Genomic DNA, 15,406 nt, shown 5'->3' with positions numbered 1-15,406 from the left:
GTTGAAAAAAGGGACGAACGTAAGTTTTAAACTTTTAAACTTCACGCGGACAAAATTGTGGGCAACAGCTGGTTTTAAATAATTTTGTAGATTATATTTCCGAATAACTTTGACATGCAAAAACAGAATATTTGACATTTTTTCTTCAAAATTAAAATCCTTTTTTTAACACAGAGCAAAGCTTTCCTATTAAATAATTTGTGATTACAATTTATTTATTTCTGATGTGAACGAGATAACTAAGATTTAATCAATTGTCACAATTTGAGGGCAAATCAATCCAAGCACTTTGCAATCGTGCTTTTAAATTATGCAATAAAAGTTCAGTTACCAAGATAAAAACAAGTTTTACATGTAATAAGTAACCTTTATGTAGAAAAATATTTATTACATAAATCCTTTATGCTAAGTGTCTTAAGAAACCTTACAATCATCATCATCATCATCACCAGCTCATTATAAGTCTCCACCAAGAGGCTCGGAGCCTACCCTAAAGTAAGGGGTGACTAGGCTATGTCAACCACACTGGCCAAGTGCGGGTTAGTTGACTTCACAAATATCTTTGAATTTCTTCACCGATATGTGCAGGTTGCATTACGATGTTTTCCTTCACCGTAAGAACGCCAGGTAAATTATGTACATATGAAAATTCGAAAAATCGAAAATCACATTGGTACATGGCGGGATTCGAACCCAAGACCTGTAGATTACAAGTCAAGTGCTTACACCACTGAGCCTCCTGACAATAGTATAATTGAACACAGTTTAATTTATGAAATTCAAAATACATCGCCTTTCTAAAGCTCCTAAGATAATTTACGTAACAAATTCAGGTTTGGTGAAGAGCTAGTTCAATTCGATTTTCATAATTAACAACCGTAATGTAGACATAAAAATCGCAATCAGTCAAAGAAGATCAAAATTCCCTTACCATATCAGGATAAATAGAAAAAAATATTATACAATATGTTAAAGTAGTTGACCAACATTAATCAAGTAAGTTAAGACTTACTTTATGAGTGAACAACTTTTTACCGATGTCGGTAAGTAAAGAGAGAAGCGATAGTAATCATTGTTAATTGACTATGTCAATTTATCGGTTTGATTGAAGACGTGGTAAGAAACTCATTAAAAACACCTTAATAAGTCTGAATTAAGTTGTACTAAGTTATGTAGTAGGTTTTTTGGTAATATCGTTAAATAATAGACAAAACAAAATTTAATAACAAGCCTTACTCATATTTCGTAACTAAAATCTGATCATATTTGACATATGTCGTTAGTTTTTCGCTTTGGTTTAGTTTCTTTTTTGCTTTCATGGTTAATTATTAAGGTGTTTATCATCGGCTTGATCGAAACCATATAATCAATCGATCCAATCCAACAGATAAAATTGACAAAGTTTGAATATATAATATTACTTACGCAGCGAAGATATTCCCGACGTATTCTCATTCCTCAAACTATCTGCACCAGCTGGCCATCTGAGGAAAAGCAAATTTCATTATTTAATCTTTGTAATAATACTACAAATTCAACATCCCAAACGAGGTTTCAATTGTAGATTAATTTGACTTTCTAAACGTTGGCTAAAAGGACGACGTACTAAGGTCGAATCCCAATATTGTTTAATCACAATGGCGATTGTGAGAAAGAATCACAAACAAAACAATAGACTTCAAGTCGGCAATTAGCTGGAGACCAATTAAAATATTTGCTTAATGCTGATAGCGCTTTGTTCAATTTACAAACAAAACAACTGACTTCAACCGTACGTGACCGGTCATCACAGCGAATTCTTTAACCTTTACTAAATATTATTGAATAGGTATATGTAGCTATAAATGTAAACTGCAGAAGGAAGAGGAAGACCGAAGAAAGTATGGATGGATTGTGTGAAGGAAGATATGCTTAAGAAAGGAGTGGATTCAAAAATGACGGCTGATAGAGATGTATGGAAGAGCAGCACATACTGTGCCGACCCGCCATAAGGGATAAGGGCAAGTGGATGATGAAATGTAAACTGCAGAAGATCCACAATATTTCGGACCATAGTAAATTATATAAGTAATGTGTTTATCTATACTGATATTAAAAAGAGGAAAGATTTGTGTTATTGTTTGTATTGCAATAACGCAAAAACTACTGGGTTGATTTTAAAAATTGTTTCACCGTCAGAAAGGTAATCTGTGATTAACACAGGGTATATATTTTATTATTCTTTAATTTAACGCGGACGAAGTCACGAGCAACAGCTAGTGTCAAATAAACACGTTAGCAAATAGGAAAATGATAAACAACCCTTATGAGGTGATGTCATGGAGAACAGCGAGACGCCGCGTGGGTGTGTGTGAACCGGTCGTAGACATGACAAGTGGAGCATATTCCTAATAGTGTTGGACAAACGATACCTTAAGCAACGAAGGCATTAATTTAATCATTTCAAAAATAACATTTTAATTTTTCAATCATTTATGAACTTTGTAAGTACAACTGTGGTGCAAAAAAAATTGTCAAAGAAATTTGACATTTTTTTTTGCACCACAGTGTGAATTAACTGGTTATATATGATCTTTTTTAACTAGTAACTGTTATTCGATGACTGTGGTGTGGGTGACAGGGACACCCCTGTTTCTGGAGTATTTAAATGTGATCATAAATCCACGTTTAAACATTACCAAATCCATATTAAAAGTTTTCACAATAACCTTATACAACTCTGAGCTTATAGAATTAAAAGCGCTAACAATTATTTTTTATCTTATTAAAATTATTGACCTCAACATTCGCTAACTTTCCCAGAAACAGAACAATCAAATCGATATTTCGCCATCGCAATTCGTGTAACTGTATATGAAATCGATTTATGAATTGAATCGACGAATCGAGACCCATGTCCGCGAATGTTCAGCTATAGAACAATAAGAAACGAATACTTTACTAAATTTGCATACAACTTTCGCTGGTACTGCGTAGGTTGATGTGTGGGATAAAGTCTAGAATCGCTAACAGGTTGAATGAATAATTGCCTTAGAAATATAGAAATTCACATTTTATCTTGACTATGTTTTACACTTGACAGCTTACAGACAGAGAGAACTATTATGATTACAAATTATTCCAATAATTTTGCATTGCTAATGGAAATTGAAATACACGACAGAATTTATTTCATAGATAACACAAAAAGTACTAAAAAATCAGATCAGAATTAAAGCAAAGAAATAAAGCAATGAAGTCTGCAAATACTTAAAAACAAAACACGTAGACAAACAAAACTGTAACAATTACGTTTCTAGTTTACGTTAACAAAAACCCATGTTACATAGAAAATGTTATGATAGATAGCTTTAAATTATTCTGTACTGTTACATACACGTTACAGCTAAAGCGATTTTCACAATCGACGAATTGTTGCGTGAATCCGAACAGAGTAGTTATAGCTAACATGTATGACTCGGTTACTGTCGAAATTCATGACATAACGGTAACATTTACGTATGCTGAAGATTTGTCTAAGCAAGCGCTTTTTCGTGAAAATAACAGTAACATTTTATTATGTGAAACAAACTTCCGTCGTTAAATCCTGTGAGCTGTTTTTATTTGTAGAAAATTTACGTAACTTGCCTAACCGAAATGTGTGTCAAAGTTTTGCCAAAACAAAAAATACTTTAGTTTTTATAAACTGCGAGGAAAACGACAATAGTTTCATTTAGTGTGAGTGTTGCAAAAATAGCAAATAACAGAAGATTTTCCAGAGGTAATACTGGTCATATCAGTCAGATAAATAAAATATGTAGATTACATATTGATACAATAAATGTTATGCAAAACGTAAACCAACTTTGTAAGTGTCGTATTTAAACAAGCGAATTATAAAACTGATAATAACAGAACAAATAAACTGGTTAGCAATTGAACAGTGATTGCATAATGCTTCGTTGAATTGATTACAAAAAATAAACGATTTATTGAAGCAAAAAAACTTGTTCGAAGCCGTTCACTTTTTACTCATGACATATACCTTTGTAACACATAATTGTATGCAGTGCCCTTTTCTGGTTAGCGTTTTGTAATCATTTAAATAATTATAATTAAAGGTTAAAAGGTATAGCAACTTTGAACTAAGTCAATTAAAAAAAAAGATATAACAGTCTAGTGTGAATTCCATTCAATGACCTGTTGACTTTTAAATTGCATGCTAAGCAAATTTCAGTAACAAATGCTGATCGAAAATATGCAATTTTATGTCGGCAATACATTGAAATTATAAACTGCTTACGTCACAGAATAATAATTTTTAATTTAAACACGTTCAAATACTTCATTATTCGCATAGTTGCAATTTATGTATCAGTACACAACTCATTCATAAAACATTTGCTCCACCAATCGTTTTTATTGTACCTAATTCAATCAATAAATAGTCTCGTCTAGATCATATGAATTAGGAACTTTCGTATTTTAAATTGATCCATTTGCACAAAACAAAGCAAGTGTTTAGGGTCTACAGAGGTAAAAGGAGAATCTCTCACGGCATGGCGTGACCCGCCACACTGACATTTGAAGAGCGAATTTGTACGGAAATACGTTTTAATTCTTAGGATCTGATCCATCGATTAAGCTACAACACGGATTAGGGGACAATGAATTTAGCAATGTCATTAAATCATATTAAAAAACGTTTAAGGTTTATACAAACACTAGCTGTTGCTCACGACTTCGCCCGCGTAAAATTAAAAAATAATTAACAACATGTTACTGAGTTATAAAGTAGCTTTTTAATGGTGAAAGAATTTTTGAATTCAATCCAGTAGTTTTTGAGTTATTTCATAGAAACTTTTAATATTACTCCTAACGTTACAGCTAAATTAAAAGTTTAAAAAAGTTACTAAACGGATATCTATCTAGTTTAATTTCTTTAGTCTTAGATTCTTTCCAATAGTTTTGTTTTCGATAGAACAAAATGAAACTTTATGTAAAACAATGCGTGGTAAAGTTTGTCCTATAAAGGAAGAGAAATGGCTTGCACGGCTGCTTTCCAAAAGTTCAAGCCTCCGCCATCGCCAAGGTCCCAAAGATGCCGTTATCGGAACAACGACGTCACGAGATGGGGCGTCAATATACCATCGGCAGCACGCTTTGGATACGTATCCATTGTTTTAAACTAAATTTATGTATGTTATTAATTAAAATTATAATGAAAACAAATTTAAATAAAACAAATCAATAGTTTGGGTAAATCGTACCCAAATTACCAATTTCAGGTGTTAAAGAAAAGTTGGATATAAGGGTACCCAACTTGAAAAGTTCAAATTATTAACGCAAAGCCTTACTTGAATTACCCCATACTAAGAGATTTTAGTAAGACTGTAACAAGGTTTTTAAAGACACTATCGCTTCTTCTTATCTTACTAGTAATATAAACGCTAAAGTTTAGATGGATGTTTGTAAGAGTTGGCCGCCTAAACTGCTGAACGGATCTCGATGAAATTTGGCATAGATGTAAAGCATAGTCTGGAAAAACATGTAGGCTACTTATTTTTTTTAATTCCACGAGGAATTACGAAGGCGAAAGCTATTACACAATACATTGCACATCTCTATCTTCTATATCAAACATGAGAAATGATTCCTCGCTGACACTGTTCAAATTAAGTTGCTGCCCCATTGCATTTCGCAATGAATAATGGATATGTACTTAGCACTCGGGCCACATGTTCGCGTGGGTATGGATTGATGGATACCACTGCTACATACTGGTCATAGGTAACATGTTTGAAATGATTTCTACAACCACCTGCGTCCAATACAAGCTTTAAAAACAGTTGTTAAAGTAACATTCCTAATGAAATTCGTAACATTAAACTAAGACATAGGTAACAACGAAAATAAATATAAAATCCTCTATTTATAGTGATATTATCAAATTTCAATACAGACAGCTACAATATCACTGAGTGGCAAATTACACTTTTATCATATCGGGGAGCAAACAATAGTATTTCACAAATACGTGGAATAATTTTTAGATTCTAGGAAAAAAAAACTAATTTGCTTCTGAAAAAGATTATGCAATAGCCTCAAGGTAACATTCCAGCACATATAATCCAGCTAAACCAAGATGTTGCCTTACAAATAAATTCTAAACGCGCCAAAATAACGCAACATACGCGTTTAAAATGAGATTCAATAAACTATAAAACGGCCTATCAAATCGCACAATAAATACACGGTCGTAATAATTATGTGAAAGTTTTATGAAGTGAAAATATTCCATTAGTTACCAGTTAGTGTAGTTTCTTGGCATCAAAGAAATAACTGCACTGTATTTAAACTTCTTCGTCCTCTTTGAGAATAATCATTAGTAGTTTTTACATTCAATTTACAAATATACTTGTATTGGACTAGCAAGACAAATTGAACAACATCAAAGCAACAATAAATAATTTACTTATTAAAAAAACATACGTAAACAATTCTACGTCAATTGACGGCAACTGTGAGTTCAAATTACGATATCGTAAGTTCTATAAAATCTATTAAACATGTTAACAAATTGAAATTAACTTGTAAATGGGATATTCTACAATTTAAAGTACTATATAAGTAAATAGTCAGACGTTATTCTATCGTGTCGTTATACAACGGAAACAAAATCGCGAGCTCACGACGGAAGCTTGAGTTATCTACAAAACTCTGAACAAAACTTTGATATTATTCAAACTGTTAACTATTTTATAGAGATAATACTCTAATAGACACTACATGACATATTATTTTTATAATTAGAGCTGCTCAATAATACTAGCTGTTGCCCTCGACTTCGTCTACGCAATATAAAAAGTAGACTAAATGCCCGTCTATGTGAGCTACCCATCAATGAAAGTCGAAATCCGCCCAGCGATTTGGAGATTACCCGAAACAAACGCAGCTTACTCACAGTCAGACTGACAGGCAAAAAAAATGCGATTTTTGTTATCAGCAACGCAAACAGATCATCTTTCCAAAAACTAGAATTTTTCTTTTGATATTAAAAACGGACGTACATAAGTCTATCAAAATAGCTTACGTTTGAATTTAAAAGTAAAATCATATACTTCGGTGACCTACATCGTTGTTGGAAACTAACGGTCCGTCTCCATATCATACAGCAGTCAATGGATATCAAATTGCAGTTGATTTCCATTTTAGAACCACTATAAATAGTGTATAAAGCCGATAGCCTTTCGCGTAGGATACGAACGATAATAGTTTCGGATCGTAATCATATTGTAACGAAATCGCAAGTGCTCTAGCGGTTGTCCATTTTTGGTATACAATGATATGACTATTTGTTGCTGCTTTTTATGTTCATATTAAACTAAGTTATCGAATAATTCGATAGTTTCTAGATAATGAAACTATCCCAATAGTCAAAGTAACTTTCTAATATAAATTGTTAGTTAAATAAATGTTTGGCAGTAAACTGTGCAGAAAGACTATCGACTCAGAGGCAAAAACACACTAGATCGCTACATAAGCATAGTATGTAAAAAAATCCACAACCAAAGATATTCCTTATGCAAGCGCTTTTCATTCCAGAAAGGTCTATACTTAATTCTTCAGATAAAACACTAAAATGACGTTAGCCTCTAAACTCATGATTGACTTCGCTTATTCACTATCCTAGATCGCAAAAAGCAAAATACTGTCACGATTGTGACATAATTTACTTTTAAAGTAATCAAAAGGTCAATGACCGATGAGAATAGACTGACTTAAATCGGAACGCTCTCGATTTCGTTACATTTAAACACCCACTAGACAGCTACGACAGTCAGTCTCGACTTTAACAAAGTCAGTCTCGACTTCAACGAAGTCAGTCTCGATCTCGACGAAGTTAGTACTTTCAGTCTCGTAGTAATGTCGAAGTAATTGCGACAGGCCTTATTCTGAATCACACGATATCAAAAAAGCAGGAAATTCGGTTCGAAGCGTTTTCGTCGGGTTAACGTAATTGTCGAACAATTGAAGTTTTTCTTTTGTTTTATTGATACGGTTCACTGATTTTAATACGGTTAATTTGATCAGTTCTTTAATCAACCGATTTGTAATGATTTAGTTATAAAGTCTTTTCATTCATTAATCATTGAATTATTTTTATAAGGTTTTTTTTGTCAATCATTTGCAATCCTTTTACTTTAGGGTTACGCTGAGAACTTTACGAACGCAAATTATATAATTTAGTTGTTTTATGGATTACATAATAAAAACTTCTTTTTCATCTGCTTATAAAACAGGTTTTTAATTAGAAAGCCGGTTCATGATAAGATAAATTATGTATGTACTGATGTCATTTTGACTAAGCACCGTTCATTATTTGATCACTTTCAATATTACACCTTCGGAATGTATTTACATAATAAAAAAAAACAACATATCATAACAACTATTTCCAACCGAAACAATCTTAGACATTACCAAGGTATTATACAACTTAAGTAAGTTTGATAAGTACAAGCATTAATTCATCTCAAATTAAGACAAGCATGTATTGTAGTTAACACAGTATTAACACTAAAAACTTATATACGAGTAATAATCTATATTAATATAATAAAGCGTAAACACACACTACTTCGTGGCGTAGGATGTCAGCAATCACATCAGTTTTTGAATAATTCTATCTTTAAAAAGTCCTACACTAGCGACATGCTTTTGGCTATATATATTCACGCTATTAAACTTAGGGGGTAAATAAATTGGAAAATCCTTCGTGTGGGAAAGGGACCATAAACTACAAGCTGCCAACATTATGCAAGGTTATTATGGTAATTTTGACATTTGCAATTGAGAATATGACAAATGTGAACAAAAGTTTTTTATAATTTCATGCGGGTTAAGCCGCATGGGAACAGCTAGTTGATAATATTCCGGTATAACAGATAAATAACGATTGGTGAGGCAACATTAGTGTCCAACGAAATTCATCTCAAGGATTCACAAACAAATTAAACACCTACACAGATTCTGAAATGTCGATCGTTGTAAAGCATTCAATTACAATAATGATGTGTTCTTTAGTGACTTAATTCAACCAGATATTGCAATCTCAAATGCTGCACGCATCTTAAATTATCTTTAAATTAATAATTAACTATTACAAATAATAAAATAATTTGTAATAGTTAATTATAAGGTACAAATAATTGTAAGGTAACACGCTTACTGATGTAATGGTAAGAGAACAAATTAATAACTTTCTTGTATTATTTTTGATACCGACTGTTACATTCCTCACGTAATGGAATTAAATAAATTTAATTAGATAAAATTTATATATTATAAGGTGGCAAACGAGCAACGACCACATGAATCCACCCAAATGGAAAGCGACCACTGCCCATAAACATCCGCGACTGTAGATGCGTTGTATAACCTTAATTGATGGAGGAGGAGACGCACATAAAGAGGACATTTCCCATTTCTATGCGTCTCCTCCACTGTCAAATCCACTTTTCCTTCCCATCCTTTCTTCGTAAGAAAAGGGCGAAAAGGGAAAGGAACTAAAATCTTAAAAAAAAACGTAAAAATACACTTGAGAAAGGTTCAATAAACATCGATAATTTTTAACAAGTCACGAAGCGTTTTATCCTTGTATAGGCGTATAACATTCAATTCACAATGTAGTATTGTGGTTCGATCCTTTAAAGGTAGTTTCACACTTAGTGATTCTAAGGTAAAAGATTTATGTTATCTCTGACAACAGACGCAACTGTCCTTCGAGGAAAAAGCATCGTTTTATGCGTTGTAACATCGCAATAAATATGAAATAACACATGTATTGAGTTGGCTTATATTCATATGAATACAAAGTTACATTTTCACAGACATAGGCTACAATTACAATGTTTTTTCTTTAATCCCGCGCGAACAAAGTCAAGAAAAGTCTGTTACTTATAAATACAACTATATCGGAAAACATTACAATCTCGTCATATTAAAAAAGTCAATAATTATAAAACTAACAGATAAAAAGATAAAAATTTCTTACATTGTTGACTAGCTATTGTTCGCAACTTCATCCGCGTGAAACTAAAAAGATAATAAATAAAAAGTGCAGCCTATTTTACCCATAGCTTAATTACCATAATAACGGTGACAGAATTTAAAAAATTGGCCAAGTTTTTTTTGAGTTATTTCAATATATACAAAGTACAAAAATAAAAATCTTTCCTCTTTATATTTTAGTATAGATTCATAAATGATCTGACAATCAGGCTAACGAAATTACAAAGAGTATATGTATTTGTCAATTGTTTCTTTGTTACCCAATTTAATTAAAAAATATTCATACAGTTTTTTAGTCTGTGGAGACTCAGTAATGTACCTAACAGGATGTACAAGAATTTTATCATTAGCAGTTCCGCCACCCACAATGGCTGCATATTTCAGTAATGTCCGTGTTAGCTTTAATCAGTTGCGTCCGATATCGGGTACATGGAAATCTTGTAGCGTTTTAACATTTAGCAGCAGACAGCGCTGCTTATTTATTGTAGTAATTAATGCCTGTGATCGATCTAACCAATGTACAGTCGCGGAAGCGTTTCACTTTAGTAAAAATGCCTTGTTCAATGTAACGAGATAAACTCCGCCTTAAATAACTAACTAGATAGCAATGAGTGGTTCAAAAAAAAATTGCCGATATCACTAACCATTTATAAGCTGCGTTATATCGGTTTTTCTTCCGCGTCTCGTTTCAAATTATTTGAACGATTGTAGCTTTTAAGGTGGAACACTGCCAGTTTCTCCGATTGTACACGATTCATTGTTAAAGTACTGACTACGAAAATTGATTATGAATTTTAAATATGTGATGTACAAACAATTGATTCAAATTTTAGACATCCAATGTATGTCTATTCTTCTGGTGTTTCGGAATCTGTACGTATACGCGTTCCAAAACTTAAACGCGGCGTAAATAAAACGCATATGCGAATGGGGCTTTACTTATGAAGACATAGGAAGTTCACCTGTCGTTCATATTAGAATAACTTATCTGTCGTAAAATTGCAAATACAATACGTTTGACCAACCGTTGTTACGTAGGGTAGACTCCGAGCCCCTCAATGGGGACGTATAGTTGGTAATGATTTAAAAATACAATGAATAAATACATTTTATGAAACTGACAGTGAATATTAAATTTTAAATAATCATATTTCATGGCCCCTATTGCTTTAATAATTCAGTTTGTAGTTTTAAGACATTTTCAACACAAATTTAATTCCTAACACTGTTGATACACTTTTAAAATTTAATCATGATTCAAAAAAATTACTTTAATAGAACATTTTCTCTATTATTTTAAACAATGTTCGACTTTAACGTTTTCATTTTGCTAATTGCCGCAAAAACAGAAAACACAGTAAAGCCGTCATCTAAATCTATCAATTAACACAACAGTACTTAGCAGTTCAGTTTTAACTATTCATCTTAAGTACAGGAATGTTTCAGTAAAGCAGTTAAAACGGTCCCCTTACCTGCTAATTGCCTTTGACTAAGCTTGCTTATCTATTAAATGGTATCGAGACTGTAATATAGAAACGATTATTAGACGTAAAACTGTTAGAGCTAATAGCCTAATGGTTTGTGGAACGAACAGATCGGGTTTCTGAACACGTTAAGGAACCATTAAGAATAAACTTACCGCCTTATTAATTAAAAAATAAAGTGTTTTTTAGAACAGCTTTTTTTTATATTGATTAATTTAATTTGTAACGAATGTCAATCTTATCTATACTAATATTAAAAAGATGATCATTTGTATTTTTGTATACATTAAAATAACTCAAAACTATAGAGCCGATTTCAAAAATTATTTCACCATTAAAAAGCTACCTTATCAGTGAGTAACATGCTATATTAACTTATTAAAACTTTCGTGAGACATTATACTATATAAATTATAACACGGCTAAACTCACGAGATAACAAACGGTGTAGGCACCGACAGTTTATATAACATGCTATATATTTATTATTTTTAATTTCACGCAAGCGAAGTCGCGTGTAACAGCTAACACACTTATAAATAAAATTATTTTCAACATCAATTATTTGGTTCTAAAACCACGAGCTAACGAATAGTGATCATATTAAAAGTCGTAACACTATAAAAGAATTTTACTGTAAAGTCATTTGTGTTTAAGGAGTTTTAGAGATTTATTACTGGCAATATATTAAGGGTATTAACAATGAATTTAATTAGACAGGAGCGGAACTGCGCTGTGAAATCCCGATTTCCAGACTAGTCTTGCTTTATTTTTTTACACTTAACATTTCGCAAGGTTAATTAGATGGAGAAAAAGATAACAAGTCAATTTAAATCGATATTAAGAGAAACGAACATCTTCCCGCCATTTTAAATAAAATAACCTCAAAATTAGCTACATCATAATTGTAATATCTACCAGATGATGTGATATTTGAAATTCTTTTAACCTCTATACTGATCAAAAAGAGAAAACCAATGGAGTCTAACGATTATTAATATAAATAATTAATTTAGAACTAGTAGTAACGATTCAACTAAAGCGATGTAAAAGGTCGCATCTATTCATACTTAAAGTCCAAACATGGCGGCGGTTGGATATAAATCATATGAACATTGTAAGTCACATGCATATTCATTGAGGTGCACTTAACGCAGGGACCGTTCAAAGACCGATAAAGACTGAAGACGCAACGAACTAAAACGTTAAGACTCTTAATATTATGGAAAAAGTTTTCAAAAGTATTTAAGTGTATTAGCACTACAATTTGCTCCTGTAATTAGTATAAAGGGAGGGATATGGCCAAATTTAATTTCTTACTGGCTGTTGCTCGCGACTTCGTCCATTTAAAATTTGAAAATAGAAAAACTATAGCCTGTGTTACTATGCGATAACGTAGGTTATTAACAATGAATAATTGAAATCGGTCCAATACATTCAAATATCCAAAAATATAACACCCTGGTGAAATACTACGACCACACAGAAAACAGGCGTAAAGTGGAAGCAATATCGCATTTCGTCTGATGAGAGTGGTGTCGGAGGCCTATTTTTAGTCCCTTTCCCTTTTCACCCTTTTCGTCAGAGGAAAGTATAGAAAGAGAAGTGAATTTGATGGTGGAAGAGACGCATAGGAAGGGGAAATGTCCTCTTTATGTGCTTCTCCTCCTCCATCAGTTAAGGAGAGGCAACGCATCTGCAATTGCGGATATTTATGAGCAGCGATTGCTTTCCATTTCGTTGGATTCAGGTGGCCGCTTGCTCGTTTGCTACCTTATATTATAAAAAAAAATCTTTCCTCTTTATATTGGTAGTAAAAAACACAAAATAAAGAAAAGCAAAATGCAACAATGAACTGAACGTCTCTCCTCTCGAGTAAAATATGCATAGTAAAGTCAATATTTGAAATGACTAATGTTTTACAACTTTATTTTTCAATCAGCGTCGAAATTATGTAACGGAGTTGCAAACAAGAACAAGATACGAGAGTGCGTAAAACACGCGTTCCGCATTTAAATGCCTTATTACATACAATGTTGACGTATGCGCGTAAGCGACGTGAACCTACTTAGCAATAATTATGTCAATAATGTTTACAACATTTGATTATTTAACTATAGCATATGAATCTAGACGTTCCTCTAAGGTATCTTCTAATTATATAATCAATCTCCCTATCTAAAATTACTATTTTTGTAACATAAATGTAATTAAAGACATAAAATAGAATACAAAGAACGGGCTACAAAATCATCATATTAAATTAGAAGAAGTCAGAACAAGCTTCCTACACTGTGAGAAGTAGCCACGCCTACACTCGACCAAGACTCTAATAAATACGCAATAAAGTTAGATTATTTAGCAATACAAAACAAATGCATCGATTCGAACCTGTTCCTAACACGAAGACAAATGAGATCGTAAAGTGTTCCGCAAAGTGAGCCGATTGTTCCTCTATAAATAAGTACTACGATAAACCTAAATAAACTGCTATAGTAAAAGAACCGTTTGACAGTGCTCTGTTTATTTTATTCTTGCAACATGGACACTCGCACTTCAACGACTAGTTAATTGCCACTATAAGAGCGCGCTATAAGAGGAACTGTTTAGTCTTGGTAAAATTCCTATGTGGCTACATGGAGGTGCGCGCACTAATTGATTTTTAGTGATGCGACTAAACGGTTGAATGAACTGCGAAACAATCGACAATCACACAAAAATTGTGCAATAGTTCTGTCAAAGGTGTTCGCCGGATCGAGTCAGATGGAGTTTGAGTACAAACTCTCAAATGTAAAGAAAACTTGGCTTTACAATTCTTTAACAAAACTTTAAATACATGTCTATCTATCTTATTTTAAAGCAATAAAATATTTCAACATGAAGTTTAAATAAATAAATCAAAGTTTAAACCGGTGTAACTAAATCATAAAACACATTTAGCTCCAGGTTAAAGGGAAGTCGGAAAACGATGGTCGGAACAATTAATTTAAACAAAAGCTCATAACAATATATCAACAATTACCGCCTAATAAATAGCGACATCGTTCCCAGTTACTGATACAAATCCGACCAGCTCCACCCGGGGGTGTGGGGCCACCTGCCGTTCAGACGCTCTTTATAACGAACCACGACTTATAGACCCCTACACAACGTAGGCGGCGCAAACGCTAAGTCCTATTTTAAACTAGCAAATATCTTCCGAGCGGGGTCTCGAATGCCAACGGTTCTCTAAGAAAGACGTGCGCAGACACTATCGTAAAATACTCCAATACAAATAATTACAAATCATTCAATAACAATCCTTATTTGTTTACAATAAGGTACACGATGTACACTCGATTGTTCGAAAATGAAGGACAAAGGTTGCTTTGGATCACGGAGCGACTTGTCAATTTCAGGAATGTCGAAGCTATTATAGACTTGATTTTAAAATATACATATGATATTGTGTCGAAACAAAATAGAGGAATTTTATCTAAGTTTACAGAAAGGCAATTATTTTAAAGTTATAACAACTGCCGATGTCTCGTCATAACAATTCATTTGTTTGTGAAATATTTCGATGAAGTATGATAACTTCTGTTTTAACATTTCTGTGAGATTGAGTTCTCCTATGTCGTTTGGAAGTATCGTTTATGAATGTTTTAGAGTACGGAGCATCTTATGTACTACACTTACTCTTGCTTCGCCTTTCATTTCGTTGTAAAGGACACAAAAGAATATTCCCATCTTTAGGTATACCATTTTCTCCGCCACATACAAAGGATTTCAAAGCAACAATGCTTTGACGAAGGCAACGCATTTCCCATTACTTTAACAACAGAAACAAAGTTGCAAGAAAAAGGATGCTACGTTTCTTTCGAACAGAA

At 32.8% G+C, this 15,406-nt stretch overlaps 1 protein-coding gene across 1 annotated transcript in view; it reads right to left on the bottom strand.

Moving 5' to 3' along the window:
* Positions 1-15,406, bottom strand: part of LOC106106176 (protocadherin-15) — a gene marked incomplete at its 3' end in the record, with an annotated part of 107,701 nt that overhangs the window by 40,367 nt on the left and 51,928 nt on the right. Inside the window, exon 3 of the mRNA XM_013286723.1 lies at positions 1,426-1,484. The remainder of the gene's footprint in view (positions 1-1,425; positions 1,485-15,406) is intronic.

This window comes from Papilio polytes, unplaced genomic scaffold (assembly GCF_000836215.1).
Source record: "Papilio polytes unplaced genomic scaffold, Ppol_1.0 DF822289.1, whole genome shotgun sequence".
Taxonomy (NCBI): Eukaryota; Metazoa; Arthropoda; class Insecta; order Lepidoptera; family Papilionidae; genus Papilio; species Papilio polytes.
The sequence above is the reverse complement of the archived record's forward strand: the minus strand, read 5'-3'. Positions and strand labels throughout refer to the sequence as shown.